General features: G+C 41.5%; 1 long non-coding RNA gene across 2 annotated transcripts in view; it reads right to left on the reverse strand.

The window, feature by feature from the left end:
* Nucleotides 1-6,079, reverse strand: part of LOC107202672 — a 23,138-nt gene extending 17,059 nt beyond the window's left edge. For both annotated transcript variants that reach the window (XR_001520788.3, XR_001520787.3), the window contains exons 1-2: nucleotides 5,918-6,079; nucleotides 4,958-5,036 (exon numbers count right to left, since the gene is read on the reverse strand). This is a non-coding gene — a long non-coding RNA (uncharacterized LOC107202672). The remainder of the gene's footprint in view (nucleotides 1-4,957; nucleotides 5,037-5,917) is intronic.
* Nucleotides 6,080-6,984: the final 905 nt, after the last annotated feature.

Genomic DNA, 6,984 nt, shown 5'->3' on the forward strand with positions numbered 1-6,984 from the left:
CAAAGAGACAAAGAAATTCCCAGGCTTAGGTCTTAAGGTGCTGTTCACAGGTTGATCTCACTTTTCAATGGTTAAAACTACTGTCAATTCTTAGAAATGGCCAGCTGATGGCTAGAAGACAAACTCCCATCAGCCTCCAGCAGTTTTAACTTACTTAGGTATTTCTCTTTGTTTTCTTAAATGCCAATCTGTCACACCCCTGAAATATCCCTAAGAGTAAAGAGGAAAAATAAAGGCAATGGGAGGTGCATTGGCAGATGGATGGGATGTAAGGAAGTTATCATAACTATATGACACTGGAGCATGAGAAAGCACTTTTTTATGCAATATTACAAAGAAATTTCAGCAAGGTATGTGATGCAGGCCAACCAACACTGCCCCGAAGCTGTCATTGCAGCACCTGGTATTGGCTGCATGGCAAGGAGCACTCTGAGGTGTTCAGTTTCTCTAATAATTAAAAGCTTGCTCCTGCCAGTTGCTGAGTGTGCCCATCTTATGTCCCTTTGGCTGAAGGTAAGGACAGCCATATCCACATGACAAGAAGCTTTGGCAGGATGACAGGCTTTGAAGGCCAAAATTTCATCAGTAAGATCACATTAAACATTTACATGGTAAAAAAAATAAGATCTGGAACTAAAATAAAAAATCAATAGCTCTGTCTACCAATACACAAACCTCTTCATTTTCTTCACTTCTTCACTTCTTCATTTTCTTGCTTTTGTTTTGATTTGGGTTTTAAAAACATGCTGAATTGTGGGAAGCTGTTCCAGACCTGCACAATGAAAACGCAGTCTGTGGAACTGATGAATTGCAACTTAGCAAAACTAAAGGACACCAACCTTTACTGCTGCCACAAACTTCTTGGCAAAATTTGGAGAAAACAGAAAATGTTATACATGACTAGAAGGACTTGTCTTTATTAAATACCTCAAGGAGAAAGTTTATTTCTGTATCAAGCATGTTCTTGTCAAGAACAGTCTGGAGAATTTGAGACAACCAATGGATTCCTAATTTTGAAATGATGTCAAATTCAGAATACAGAAATAGTAATGGGATGGTAAGATCATGTAATCTTGTCATACAATACATGTCATCTACTGTACAAGGCATCCTGTGGTATTCAAATACATACCTACATTTTATAATCCCTGAGAATGCATTTGATCTGTGGTTTTGTTTTTAAGGTTTTGTTCATAGCTTGGAATGTTTTTTATGCTGTAATTGAGAAAGCAGCTTTTAAGTCATTCAAAGCAGAGACTACTTTGAGATAAGCAGGTTTTTGAACACTCTTGCTACTTCTTCTATTCATTGATTGAGGAATATCATTGGCAGGGATATGGTGAACATCAGTCAAAATGCTGGAAGACCTAGATTTCACAGGTGGTATCTGAATCACTGACCAGACATGATGGCATGTGACTGCAGAGACTGACAATGGGAGGAAACTGAAACACACAAACTTACAAAGCTGGAAGTTGATAGAGCAGGGAAGATAAAAAGAATATTGAATGATCTAACAAAACACACAGATTGCAGAAGCACAGTCATTCAGGCTGAAAACTTTGTGAGTTTGATGCTATGACATAAAAAGATATAATAGTACTGGGACTGGAGGGGAACCTGTTGCTTTTACTGTTTCAAAGTGATGTGTAAATTAAGATTAATGGAGAAGTAAACTTCAATTCTGAACAGAAATGTAAAGGAAATTTTATTGAACAGGTCAGAGACACTGGGGACCACAAAGGAACTGATGAGAATATTTCTAAACATTGCTATGTCTCCACATTTTAGACAGTAATGGATGGTTGGATGGATGACAAATGAGAGCACAGTGTAGTACCAGGGAGACACATGAAAGCTACTATTAAAGAAAGTGGAAATGGATTAGCCACTGCCTGAGGAAATCAGATATCAGAGCTAGCAGTCAAGCCATGGAGTGGAGTCTACAGGGAACAGAGGAAAAAGAAGACCATAAAAGTTTATGCTAAAGAAGATTTGTCTGTCTCAGAATGATATCAAACAGCACTCTAAGAAAAAGATGAGTTATGGATCATCTCAGAGGCCCTAAGTATCTCCTAGATAAGTAATATTGGGAGGAGACTTGTGCAGTAGGCCTTTAGACAAATCTCTGTGAATTGCATTGGAAGATGGAGCTGTGTTAAACATGTGGTGTACATGTGTTCTCACGAGGGTGACACTTGGCTGTGCATTGATGATACACTGCCTGCTTAATTGATATCTGGTTGAATATATGGCTACTGTAATTTAGGACATCAAAAAAGACAATTTTTATTTTTTGGTCTGCGCTGCTACAGTGCTGATGGCTGCTCATGTCCAAAGCAATTGCTGTCACAGAGACACATTTCAACTTTTTCTTACCCTGTCACAGCAGTGACCTCACTCAGCTTTCCTTCTTTCTCTCCTCTCAATGACTCTTCTGTTTCTCACTTTGTTCCACACTAGCCAAAGGTTTTTCTCAGCCACTTGTTTCCCCTTTACTGTAGCCACTGTTTTCTCCCACTGCCTTTAAATTTTGTTGTGACTAAAAAGCAAGAACCACAAAAGACTTAAGTTATATGGAGGGGAGGAACAGACACAAGTGGGGACCAGACACAAGGACCTGTACCTTCACAGGTTTTGTGGAAAATACAAGTCACTTTCATTCATGGAAAGGCCATGCTTCCCTCCTAGAAATCTGCAGCAGAAATTGCTCTTGGAGGGAAAAAGAGAGAGAAATGTTTTGTATTCCATATTGGCACAAAGTCAGGTAGTAATTAGTTGGGATGAGCTAACCAAAACATCAAAAGGAACTGTACAGAGCATACACATAGCTTTCCTGTCAAGAACCTTGCAGTGCTAGTGCTTACGAGCCCAGGATACAATCCATCTAACCAAAATACAGTATTTCATCAAGCATACTACTGGTACTAGACAGATTTGGAATTATTGACATTTAGAAATTCATTTTCAGAGACAGGTATCAGCCAACAAATATCTAAGCCAAAGAGACTATTGTAATGTACAAAATAAATAATGTACACAGTTAATAATTTATTAATTAATTAATGCCGTGTTATGGAGTTACTTTACCTTTAAGGAAGTTGAAGTTGCTGGGAACTGCCTGGAGTCTTTTCTCCTGACCAATTATCGGTCATTGCTGAGAATTGACAGCAGTTTAGGCCATTGAAAAGTGGGATCAACTTGTGAACCCTACCTTAAAGTGTAAAACCAGAGCTCTCTTGGTTCTCTTTGTTTCCTGGCTGTGAAGAGTGGCGGAGCTCCGGGCCTCCCGTTCCCAGCCCAGGCCATGTGGCCGGGCGGGGACAGGGCTGGGCCTGCCGCGTCTCCCGGCCGGGAGATGTGGGCCCTGCGGGGGGTTTTCCCTGGGCTCGGGCCAGGCCGGGCCGAGCCGATCTCTGGCTTGGCTGCAGGGTTTTTGCTGTAACTAAATTCACTAGAAACTGCTGAGTGAAGAAGGAGAGAGGCTCTGGACCTGCAGCGGGCTGGGGCGGCGACTACACTCTCCAGAGCAGCCATGAGGAACTCTCCATCGCAGACGGCTCCAGTTCCTGCACCGGCCGAGGCCACAGAACTACCTACAACAGCCTGGGCAAGATTTTAACTCTTTCATTACCCAGATGAGACTTGCGGATTAATCTTTTATCCAGAGAGAAAAAAAGAGAGTGATCAACATGAAAAGAGACTTTATAAACTACCAGTGACAGGAAAGAAAAGAAGCTTCAGAAAAGGTAGAGAATTAAGAAGATGCTTTAATTAAGCTGAAATATCTTTCTGTTAAAACTATGGAGATGGACAATGAAGTCCTGAAAAGAACTCCTTTAATTCATGATAAAGTATGTAGGGAGGAATAAAGTGTTCAAAGTGTAAATTTGAGTAAAAAGTAGAGTAATTATGGTATAGTGAAGTGCTGGGAGATTTGAAGCCTTGAGAGGCAATGAGAAAACTGTTGTCTAGTGAAGCTCACAAAAACAGATGAAGAAGACTTTTTTTTGCCTTTGAATACTCATCCTTAAGATGCCATCCTTAGACTCATGGCCCATACACACCTCAGAGTGATGTGAAAATGAGAGGGGTGGGCTCTGATAACAGCAGCTCTGGGCAGCTAACATTAGGGCAATGGAAAACTATAACAAAAATAGTTTTCTTGTGAGAAACTCCATAAATTAACAGGAAGAAACTTCTGTTTCTCTACAAAGACTGGTAAAAAGACTGTAGCAAGAATTGGGACTGTTTTAGCCACCAAAGTTCCAAAGTTTTTGTCTCTGTTGTCATGTGAACAAAGGAATAGTGGGTAGATAGGGGATGAAAAGGTTTTTCTGGAAGTTTATTCTGGTGTTCTTATTATTGTAGTTTGTCAATAAACTTTGTTTATTCCTTTTAAGTTTTATGCCTGTTTTGCTCTTGTTCTAATCCATATCTCACAGCAAGAAATAAGTAATTTTCTTAGTTATTGGTTTTAAACCACGACATGTCATCATAAATAAGCTTTTACTGCTGAGCCTTTGAAAAAGTGTAAACTCATCTAAGTAAAAGACAACCCAAGCTAAAAGGAAGGGAAAATTATTCTGGATATTGAAAGCAGTGAAGTAAAATGTCCTAAAGAACATTTTTGCTAAACTTCCTGCGCTGGAGTTCACAGAGACTGGAGCTACCAAAATACTGATGAAAAAGATGGTGTCTCTAGTGTAGTGATTTATCAAAATACTTTACAAAGTTCTTAACATACATTGGTAAGAACACAGATTCCTCAATGTCATTTCAAACTAGTTATCCTAATATCCACTCATCTTTAATTGCCATTAACTTCACTCAGGACTTGGTAACAGTTTCTGTTTTAAAGAGTAGCAGTGGCACAAATATTTGTTAATGCAAAGCTTTTTTCCTTTAAACACACCACTATTAAAACAAGTTTCTGCAAAGTGTACAGTTTTCTTACCTTGGAGCTGCTTACAGACAGTTAAGCTCTTCATCTCCTTGTCTGCTAAAGTCATAGTCTGAATGATTCCCAACTCAGTCTCAAAGAGAAATATCCTTCAGCTCAATTTTTGGAATCATGGTTTTTGGCTTTAGGGAACTCTATTCTATTACAAACCCCCACAGCAATGCAGGCAAAATAGGAAAAACCCTGAAGTGAAGTAGACCCAGCCATTCCTTGACCCCACTAAAAGTAAGCTTGATACATGAAGACTTAGCTGTTCTGGCAGTTTCCATGGCTAACATATTTCCTTCCTAACATATTTTCTGAGGAATAGCATCTGGTGGAAAATAGTTTTTTCCTCCCACAAAACTACAAGACTTTGAAATCTTTCCTATCCTGAGCTGGATGAAACCCAATATTTTTTGAAGCAGTTTGTAGAAACCAAGAGATGCCTCACCAGCCAAGAGCCTGGTCTGAGGTGTTCAGCACTGACTGTCCTCCCTGGCCTAACAAGACATTCGTTTCACCTGCCCCAAGGTGAGAGGAACCATTAATAAAGAAAAGATACAATTATGTGTGCAAAATGAGCAATTTTCTATAACAAACGTAAGAACGTAAGAAACCACCCCAAACACATTCCTTATCACTCCCCAGCAGAGAGAACACTTGGGAAGTGAATGCTGTTTCTTTAGCCTGGAGCTGGCTGGTTCCAACCTCAGGCTTTTTTCTCATTCCAGAGGAGGGCTCTAATCCCAACCAAATGGGATGTTATGACAAAATAGCCTGATCTGGCCTTACAAATATGCCTCTTTCTCTCCCTTAAAATAAAAATGAAAAAAGGGGGAAGGGAAGGAGAAAGGGAAGGAGAAAGGGAAGGAGAAAGGGAAGGAGAAAGGGAAAGGGGAAGGGGAAGGAAAGGATTTGTTTACATACACAGCCTAGTGAAAGATTCTCAAGCCTGACCAGAACAGGCAATACCTGATCAAAAGCATTTGGCTGCAAAATTCATTACCAACTCTATTTGAAAATTGCTATTCAGAGGTAGCTTTAACCACCACCACCGCTCTCTCCGGGCTCCTCGGTGTTTGTTTTTCCACATCCCCTGGTAAATTTGCACAAGGGTTCAAGGTCCGCTGCCGTGCGTGCTCCCTTTGCCAGCCCCGTTTGTGTGGTGTGTGCAGGAGCTCCGGGTGACCTTTGCAGTCCCATCCCGCTCCCCCCGCAGGGCTGGGCCGGGATGTTGCCAAGGGACTGCCGATCTCATGAAGCAATGCGGAGCCGCTGGGGCTGCCTGACCCTCCGGGACAGCTTTGTCACTTGGCCCCCAGCACGCAGCTCTGGGCGGATATGATTTCTTGGCTTTGCCCCCAGCACAGCCTTCCTGCCAATTCCTCCGCATTTGCATTCTGCTGGTGCTCCCAATAGAAAAGGCGCTGCTCCCACCAGCGCCGACCACACCTGCTGGTGGGTCACAGTGGCCCAATTCACAGCAAAAACCTTCCCAAACTTCAGCCTCCCCTACTGCACCTTCTGCAGCTGCCTTGAGCCCCTGTTCCCTTTGCCCCTCTCCCAATGGCACATTGCACAAGCCAGCATGTCTACAAAAAACCCTACAGAAGAATAATTTTAGTCTGCTTTAGTTACTGTTGTGAATGTAAAGGGGACAGCAAAGGAAAAAAAAAATCTACTTAACTTTCAGATCCTCAGTAACAAAAACTTTGTAGAGTGAAGTAAAATCAGACAACTAGAGTGAGGTGAAATCCACAGTGGGATCAAGTGGTTGGCAGTAACTAAATTAAGAAGATATAGCTGAAGAAACACAATATTTTAGGCTTGATTTTCATCAGTAGATACAAGCAAGTATGCATGGAAAGTAATCCAAACTCATTGTGCACCAGCTGCTCTGAGTGAGCACAGTAAGGACAGCCCAGGCACTGGTACAAGTTGTACACAGCCCTAGGGCACAGTCTATCCACCAGTCACTTCTGGCTGCACTTCTTCACACCACAAAGGCAATGCAATTACACGCAGTCTTGCTTTTACTC

This window comes from Parus major, chromosome 4 (assembly GCF_001522545.3).
Source record: "Parus major isolate Abel chromosome 4, Parus_major1.1, whole genome shotgun sequence".
NCBI classification, from domain to species: Eukaryota; Metazoa; Chordata; class Aves; order Passeriformes; family Paridae; genus Parus; species Parus major.